A 9,692-nucleotide genomic window follows, 5' to 3' on the forward strand; every position below is an offset into this window, starting at 1 on the left:
GAAAAGCTGAGTTTCAAATTAGATCATGGCAAAGTCTGTTCACTCAATCACTGTTTCTGAAGGCTTTGGTACGGCACACACAATTGTAGGAACCTGGGGTCCATCAAGAAATCACAAGATTTTCTTCCCCAGGAGAGCTCCAGCCAGAAGAACCATCCTCTTTGGCTCCAAGGAAAAGGGGGTTACAACCGCGAAGAGCTGCCTTTTGGAGTTCTGGTAGCAGCAGGGTGCGCCATAGCCGGAAAGAACACTGTCTAGAAAAGTTGTAGGCTAACGGATTCCTCCCCGGAGGCCACCAGCGAGCGTTGTGGAGCTGAGGTATACATACCTCTGCAACAGAACACTCGCTTAGCATGTGGGAGGCTCTGGGTTCACTCCCTATCACTGTGGGGGGCAGGGGGGGCCGTAAAGAGTGTAGTGGAAGTGCTCGCTTGGGCAGCACATTTCCTGAAACTGAAACAACAGAGAGAAGACCAGTGTGGCCCCTTGTGCAAGGGGGACACGAAAATTCAAGAAGCATCCCATTTAAAAAAAAAATTTAAAGGAGTGTAGTGGGAGCTGGAAGGCGGAGACTGCTAACCATCAGGTGGTCATATCTGAGAAATTCAAAAATAGAGAAGAGTTTCATTTCCCCTCTGCGCTCTGGGTAAGTTCCGTTTTATCAAATAAGAGGAGCCTCCTGCACTTCCCAGAGATCTCTGTAGTAGTTAAGGATGGTTTACCATGCTGGAGGAGCCACAGGCTACTGCAAAAACTCAGACACCTGGACTCTAGGGTTGGGTCTAGGTTTCCGTTAGCGTAGGGGACTAAAGTCCGTCACCCATGGAGCGGAGACGGATTCCAGACTCATGTTTGTTTGTTTGTTTTTTGTTTTTTCGAGACAGGGTTTCTCTGCGTAGCTTTGCGCCTTTCCTGGAACTCACTTGGTAGCCCAGGCTGGCCTCGAACTCACAGAGATCCGTCTGCCTCTGCCTCCAGAGTGCTGGGATTAAAGGCGTGCGCCACCACCGCCCGGCCATGTTTTGTTTTTTTGAGACAGTGGCTGGACTAGAATTTGTGGGGGTATTGTGTCCCCCAAAATATTGTGTATTCTAATAAATTTATCTGGGGTCAGAGAACAGACAGCCACTAGATACAAAGGCTAGAAAATGGTGGCACTCACACCTTTAATCCTAGCATTCCAGAGATAGAAATCCCTCTGGATCTCTGTGAGTTCAAGGCCACATTGGAAACAGCCAAGCATGGTGACACGCCTTTAATCCCAGAAAGCCAGCCTTTAATCCCAGGGAGTGGTGGTAGAAAACTGAAAGATATATAAGGCGTGAGGACCAGAAACTAGAAGCATTTGGCTGTTTAGGCATTTGGCTAGAAGCATTTGGCTGGTTAAGCATTCAGGCTTTTGAGCAGTAATTCAGCTGAGACCCATTCCGGATGAGGACTCAGAGGCCTCCAGTCTGAGGAGACAAGACCAGCTGAGGATCCGGCGAGGTGAGATAGTTGTGGCTTGTTCTGTCTCTCTGATCTACCAGCATGGACCCCAATAACTCGTCTCGGGTTTGATTTTATTGATAAGAACTTTTAAGATTCCTGCTACAAGAATTGGCTGTGTAAATGAGGCTGACTTCAAACTTTCAGCTATCCTCCCGCCTCAGCCTCCTACACCTAGATTTCATAAGTGTTTACACATTAATTCTAATAAAACTTTATTGTAAAAAAAAACATGGTTAAAGTGAAATAAATTAAATGTATTCAAACATGTGTGAAAAGCCCTCAATAAACTTTGGCATTATGATCCAGTGGCATATTAATTGAGTTGTGTGGTGTAACAGGAGAGGGCTTATTTGAAGAAGAAGAAGAAGAAGAAGGAGGAGGAGGAGGAGGAGGAGGAAGAAGAAGAAGAAGAAGAAGAAGGAAGAAGAAGAAGAAGAAGAAGAAGAAGAAGAAGAGCAAAAAATAAAATTCATCACACTAGCAGATCAAAAGTGAAAACCCGAGCCAGGCAGGTGGCGCAGGCATTTAATCCCAGCACTCTGGAGGCTGAGGCTGAGGCAGGTGGATCTCTGAGTTTGAGGAAAGCCTGGAATAAGTCTATAACACAAGCGCCTGAGCCAGGTTACATAGAGAGAGCCATATCGGGGAAAGAAAAAAAAAAGTGAAAACCTGAGCCAATCCATAGTAGTCTGTGCCTGTAACTCCAGTTTTTGGGGACTGAGACAAGAGGATCACAAAATTCAAGGCTAGCCTAGGCTACCTAGCCTACGTTGAAACCCTACCTCAAAAGAGGGGGAGTGGGGGGGGTAAAAGTCCAGGGTCATTTCTGGTTTGTAAGAAAAAAGGAAACGATAAAGACATAATAAAGCATAAAACTTCAGCTACATTTTACTCCATCTGGTCTCCACTATTGCTGCTATTATCCACGACTGCTCAAGATGTAGCTAGCAAGCAACTCAAAGATAAGAGGTATAGACACTACAAATAGACCAAGAAGTTGGGTAAGGTACAGTGACACACACCTGTAATCCACCTGCTTGGATGTCCGAAGCAACAAGTCTCCAAGTTCAAGGCTAGCCTGAGCAAAATGGCCAAAGCCCAACCTCTGCCTCTGTTCACTCATGCACACAGGAAGGAGGAGGAGGAGGAGGAGGAGGAGGAGGAGGAGGAGAAACTTTCCTGCGTGTGCATAAAATGTATGTGTGAGTTAGGACAGAGGTCACATGGGGAGATCAGAAGACAACCTCACTGGTCTTCACCTTCCACCTTTTTTGAGAGGTCTCTTGTTCACTGCTGCATAAGCCAGGCTAGCGAGCCTTCAAGCTTCTGGCGATTCTCCGGTCTCCACCTCTCATCTCACCATAGAAACAGTGGAATTACTGGTGAGTGCTACCTGCCTGCCTTTAGGTGAACACTGAGGACTCACAGCCTCACATTTGCATGGCAAACTCCTTACCCACTGAGCCACCTCCCCAGTCCCAGGAGGGGGCGTTTTTCCTTAGGTGTACGTGATCTAATCATCTAGCTGGAACACCAACAGTCAACTAAGAAATGTATTACGGTTATTAATGGAGGTTCAAAAAGGTTGCATTACATGTATAGGAGCAGTCACCACCATTTGGAAAGCCAAGAGGAAAAAATGAGGGCTTCAAAATGAGCCCAGATCCGGGGTTTGCGCGTCTCTTTCGTCTGCTGGGTACACCTGCCCCTGAACCCCGTGGGCATCTGCTGCCTGGACCCTTCCGTCTCATTTCCTCTTTTCTGAGGATTGCCACCTAGTCTCGCCCCGCGATGATGACGATGATGACGCAGAGCTGCGCGGCATTCCCCGCCTTTGTGAGTGCTCCTTTTCCTCCCCCGGGGACACAGGCCGCATTTCCTGACTTCCCTGGCAGATACTTGTGGGTGATTGCAGCCCGGTGGACTGTGGGAGACGGTGGTGGTGCCTCTGCTAGAGAAAATCCCCAAACACGTCTCCACTCCCCTCTCCCTTTCCCACCAAATAACTAAAAAGATCCCCCCAAACCTAGAGCACCGTGGCACAAGAAGATGAAGGGGGAACTGAGGAACCCAGGTCCGGGTGTCATAGTTGAGACACCCGATACCCAAGCTGCCTTGTTGCAGGAACAGGAAGCAAGTTCTTTCAGAAAAGGGATTTTGGGGTTTGCGGTGACACATTTCTTTTCCTTTGTCTTGTTTTTATTTATTGAGACAGGGTCTCACTGTGTAGCACCGGCTGTCCCGGAAACTCACAGAGATCCACCTGCCTCTGCCTCTGCCTCCTGAGCTCCAGGAGTAAAGTGCCAGGGGAGGCACTTTTCAATCAGTAGCACAGAGTTCCAGGGCAGGCTGGAAAAGTATTCCTACGAAACCTACAAAGACCTAAGAAACACACCCCACCATGGGATACCATGACACACCTATCAAAATAAAGTAGCAAACAAAGATGACACCCGACGCAAGCATGAACGTCACTTCCTATGAACTCAAACACTGCTTGCTGATGAGACTGTAAGGTGTTCTGGACTGGGCGTTTTTCGTTAGCTGTTTGTTTTGTGCAGGCTCTCTAGCTCAGGCTGACTTCAGACTCCCCGTACAGAGGAGGATGACCTTGAACTCCCGATCCTCCTGGCCTGTGTCACCCCACCCAGTTTATAGGTGCAGGAGAGCCGACCCATGGCTTCCTGTATGCTAGGCAAAGCATTCTACCAATTGAGCTGTATCCTCAGGGTGGTTTTTTATAAAATTAAAAATGTGCTCTAGCAATTTTACTTCTGGGAGCTTATAACGGATTAAAAAAAATCTAATTCTGTGCAAACACGCACGTTATAAGTATTCCTAGCTTTGTTCTCAATGACCCCCTCTCCTGGCCGGCTTCAACTTGACACAGCTGAGAGTTATCTGGGCGAGCCCCAGTTGAGGGAATTGCCTCCATCAGACTGGCCCGTGGGCCTGCTGGTCAGGCATCTTCTTGGTTGCTAATTGATGCAGAAGGGCTCAGCCCACTGTGGGCGGTACCATACCCAGGCAGGTGGGCCTGGGCTGCACAAGAAAGCTGGCAGAGACAGAGGAAAAAAAGGGGGAGGGGAGAAGCCCTAACTTCTCTCAGGGATGGATTGTAACCTGGAAGCACAGGGCAAATAAACCCTTTCCTTCCCAACAGAAAGGCAAACTAGAATAAGTGCCCAAAAGAGAAATAATTCATATGTTCAGAGGTCAAACTGACTGGTGCGTGTGTGTCATGAAATAATATGTAGCAATAAAAAAGAACAAACTTATCTATACAACAACTTGGATGAACCTCAAGTGTTCTTTTTTTGTTTTGTTTGGTTTTGGTTTTGGTTTTGGTTTTTCGAGACAGGGTTTCTCTGTGTAGCTTTGCGCCTTTCCTGGGACTCACTTGGTAGCCCAGGCTGGCCTCGAACTCACAGAGATCCACCTGGCTCTGCCTCCCGAATGCTGGGATTAAAGGTGTGCGCCACAACCGCCTGGCTCAAGTGTTCTTAACATAAGTTAAGAAAACCCTTCAAAAGTTTGCATACTGTGTGATCTTATTCATATAAAAATCTTAAAAAAATATCAAAACTAAGGAGATGAAGAGCAGTTTGGGGGTTGCCAGGAGTTTGTTGGGAGGCAGAGAGGCGAGTGCAAGCCTGTGGTGCTTGTATGCACGTCTGTGGTAGAGCTGGGCAATTCTTAAAATTATTTATTATTTTTATTTGATGTGCATTGGTGTTTTGCCTACATGTATGTGTGAGGGTGCCAGATCCCCTGGACCTGGAGTTACAGACAGTTGTTAGCTGCCATGTAAAGTGCTGGGAATTGAACCCAGGTCCTCTGGAAGAGCAACCAGTGCTCTTAACCTCTGAGCCATCTCTCCAGCCCAGCTGTGTAGAATTTTATGCACACAACACACACTTTTAAAAGCTGCATAGATTGTGTGGAGAGTATTTACATCTATGTCCTGGCTTTTATATTATATCATAATCACACAGCTTGTTATCATTGGGGGTGCCTGGGTGAAGGGTACATAGATCTGCTCTGCACAGTTAACATCTACAGTCATTTCAAAATAAAAAAAAAATTACAGTAGGGCCAGGGACGTGGCTTAGTTTCAGAGTTCTTGCCCAGAGCATGTGAGGCTCTGGTTTGACCCTAACGTGATCACAACCAAGTTTAAATATATGTTGTAGAAGCTAAAACAAAGAGCTTAGCTGACACAGGGTAGGGTTTGTGCACACCTGAATTCACATCCCTTGAGAGCTTAAGGCAGGAGGATCAGGAGTTCAGGATCATCCTAGGCTACATAGAAAGTTTGAGGAATACATGAGACCCTGGACTACTTGAGTCTCAAAAAATCAGGCAAGACCCTTTGAGAGCCCCAACTGCAGTGGGTCTTTATTGGACCCTCTTGGTGTTCTTTCCAAAGAACAGTAGAGAAAACAAGGAAAGCAAACAAATTACGGGCAGACAGTAGATTCACTGTCCTATCTGGGATGAAAGCTTTGAATTTTTATCTTTGTAATTTTTATTACATGTATTTGTGTGCATGTATGCTCATGCCAACACACACATGTGGTAGTCAGAGGACAGTTTGCAAGAGTCAGTTCTCTCCTCCCCTCATGTGGGGCCCTGAGGTTTGAACTCAAACTGTTAGACTTGACAGCAAGAGCCTTTACCTTCTGAGACGTCTCTCTGCTCCCTCCGCCTCCCCAGCGCCGCCCCCTTTTAAGGTCCCTGTTGTGGAATGTTGTTTTAAGATGTGTTACACTTGTTTATGCTGTGGCACATTTGTTTAATGATGCAAAGATGTGTTGCATTCTTTTATGTTGCATTTGTTTAACCCTGTGAAGCTGTGTTACTTTGCCTGTCTAAGACACCTGACTGGTCTAATAAAGAGCTCAACCGCCGATAGCAAGGCAGGAGAAAGGATGGGCGGGGCTGGATGGCAAAGAGAATAAAGAGGATGAGAAATCTAGGAGGAGATCAAGGAGCAAGAAAAGACAGGGCCAGCCACAGAGTAAGAGTGGAAGTGAGATTACAGAAGTAAGAAAAGGAAAAGGCCCAGAGGCGAAAGGTAGATGGGATAATTTAAGTTAAGAAAAGCTGGATAGAAATAAGCCAAGCTAAGGCTGGGCAATTATAAGAAATAATAGGCCTCCATGTGTGATTTATTTGGGAACTGGGTGGGCAGGCCCCCCAAAACAGTAAAAGAGTCAAAAGAGTAAAAAACAACCAACAACATTTTGGCATACCAACATGGCCCTGAATTTCCATGTAGGGCCTGAGGAAGCTGAAGAGAGGGGGGGGGGGAGAGAGAGAGAGAGAGAGAGAGAGAGAGAGAGAGAGAGAGAGAGAGAGAGAGAGAAATGGACATGGTTCCTTTAAGAGGCAGTGCTGTTCAGCTGGCAGCTCAGGTACAGGTCTCCATAGCTAGGAAGGTTGAATGCAGTTTTTGGTCGCATTCCACCAACCTGTCCACGAACTTTAGGATTGACTTTCAGGACCAGAGAAGCAGGCAAAGCCAACCAAAAGGGTCACCACATCGAGGATCCAGGTGTAGTTGAGCAGTCTAAAGTTTGCTCATGTGGTTTTTTTTTTTAAAAAAGGCTAAAAGATAGGCAGTAAAAGAGGTCCAGACGGAAAAACTTCTAAACAAGTTTCAGTGTTTTTTACAATGTGCATAGGCTTAAGAAAGAAAGGAAAGGGGTATGGACAGTTGTAGAGAGAAACAAATAGTTTAGAGATAGTAAAGTCTTTAAAGAAACAGTAAAAGTCATATTAAAAAAAAAGGCCACATAAGATAGGAAATACATAGGAAGTCCGGATCCTGTGTAGTATTGTGTTGATTTTGAAGTATTTGGATGCTGATAAGCAAAAAACCACTGCTAGGAGACATGGGATTGTGAACAGAACAGAACTGCAAAATTAGACCAGCCTACACTTTAGGGCTGTCTTAACTTTCAAAAAGAAGTAAAAAAATAAAAAAAAAGTATTTGTCAAATTGAAGTAAAAAATGCTTTGGGGAAGAGGTTTTGCTTTTGTTTCCACAGAAAACAAGAGGCTGTGGATTCTTTTCAGGTTAATATGGATCAGGTTTGACTAAGGGAGACCTCATGAAACTTGACAGGTGATATCTACCAACAAAGGTTACAACTGGTCTACCCAGGATGTGGCCATTATCTCAGTTTTTCTCAGGGACCCATAAAGATGTCTTTGCACACAGACAACAGAAAGCAGTCTAGAGAAAACAATGCCCATATTCCCAAGAGTTGGAGGGTGTGAGTAGTCTTTGGTTGTTTGGTGGGTTATGGATGTTTGTTATCATTTAGGAGAAGATAAGAATATAGGATAAAAAGACAACTATTAATCTTAGATATTTTGCATTAGCATGGGTTTTGGTCTATTGATACAAATTTAAAGTTATTTTTGTTATATTGGATGTATGTTTCTACTCTTGTTTGGGGGTATTGTGTATATGCAGCTTATTTAAAAATGCAATGTATAATTAAGAATGAGGTTAGTAGCAAATCTATAATAATCAAACTTGTAGCCACATTAGGTATGTTTTCAAGGTTAAACAGGTTTGCTTTAGATAGATAAATGGTCTTCAAACACTTCAAAGACCTATAGAATATGGCATTTAAAATGTTTTGTTAACTAATATGTTTCATGGCGATGAGGCACATCTGCTCATGACAGCACCAATTTACTTCATAAAAGGATGATAGGCATCAGAGAAACTTCATAGGGAGTTTGCTTTCATTGTGGCAAGATTAGCCATTAAGGCAAGAAACTGCTTTTGCCTTGACAGTGTGATATATAAACTGGACATACAGGACACACAGGAAAGTGACTGCTGAACTTTGCCAAAACAAGGCAGAACAATCCTTCAGGGTTCCTACTTCATGGAAGAGTCTGCCAGACATTCTGCAGGAAACAGAGGAAAGTGACTGACAAACTTTGTCAATACAAAAGACAGTCCAAGTTTCCTGCTTCACTGAAAAGTTTGCCAGATACTCTAGGCCTGTAGGCTGAATATGGATACCCCAACATTGCAGAGGAACTTTGGGTGACTATGCAGGCAGCGAGATGTCTCAATTGATAGGTAATATGACATCCATCTGACCTGTTTGATAAGAACTTTAAATCTCAGCCAGCCAGTGGTGGCATACGCCTTTAATCCCAGCACTAGGGAGGCAAAGGCAGGCAGATCTCTGAGTTCAAGGCCAGCCTGGACTACAGAGTGAGTTCAAGGAAAGGCGCAAAGCTACACAGAGAAACCCTGTCTTGAAAAAAAAAAAACAACAACAACAAAAAGAACTTTAAATCTCTAAAGAAAGAAATTAAAGAAGATATTAGAAAATGGAAGGATCTCCCATGCTCATGGATAGGTAGGATTAACAGTAAAAATGGCAATCTTACCTCTTACCAAAAGCAATCTACAGATTCAATTCAATCCCCATCAAAATCCCAATACAATTCTTCACAGACTTGGAAAGAACAATACTCAACTTCATATGGAAAAACAAAAGACCCAGGATAGCTAAAAGAATCCTGTATAATAAAGCAACCTCCTGACCTCAAGCTTTACTATAGAGCTACAAAGCATCTTGGTACTGGCATAAAAACTGACATACAGCCGAATGGAATCAAATTGAAGACCCTGACATTAATCCGCACACATATGAACACCTGATTTTTTACAAAGAAGCCAAAACTATACAGTGGAATAAAGAAAGTATCTTCAACAAATGGTGTTGGCATAACTGGATGTCAATATGTAAAAGATTACAAATAGATCCATATCTGTCACCATGCACAAAACTCAAGTCCAAGTGGATCAAAGACCTCAACATAAATGCAGTTACACTAAACTTAATAGAAGAGAAAGTAGGAAGTACTCTTGAATGAATTGGCACAGGAGACCATTTCCTAAATAAAACACTAACAGCACAGACCCTGAGCACAACAATTAATAAATGGGACCTCTCGAAACTGAGAAGCTCTTGTAGGGCAAAAGACATGGTCAATAAGACAAAAAGACAGCCTGCAGAATGGGAAAAGACCTTCACCAACCCCACATCTGACAGAGGACTGATCTCCAAAGTATATAAAGAACTCAAGAAACTAGACATCAAAATACTGAACAATCCAATTAAAAAATGGGTTAAAGAGCTAAACAGAGAATTCTCAAAAGA

The 9,692-nt window shown here is 44.1% G+C and overlaps 1 non-coding gene across 1 annotated transcript; it reads left to right on the top strand.

Annotated features, from left to right (window-relative positions):
- The first annotated feature begins 423 nt into the window (after positions 1-423).
- LOC114693427 lies at positions 424-531 on the top strand. The gene has a single exon (XR_003734548.1). It is a non-coding gene; the product is annotated as a U6 spliceosomal RNA (small nuclear RNA).
- Positions 532-9,692: the final 9,161 nt, after the last annotated feature.

Source organism: Peromyscus leucopus, chromosome 14, assembly GCF_004664715.2.
Source record: "Peromyscus leucopus breed LL Stock chromosome 14, UCI_PerLeu_2.1, whole genome shotgun sequence".
NCBI lineage: Eukaryota > Metazoa > Chordata > Mammalia > Rodentia > Cricetidae > Peromyscus > Peromyscus leucopus.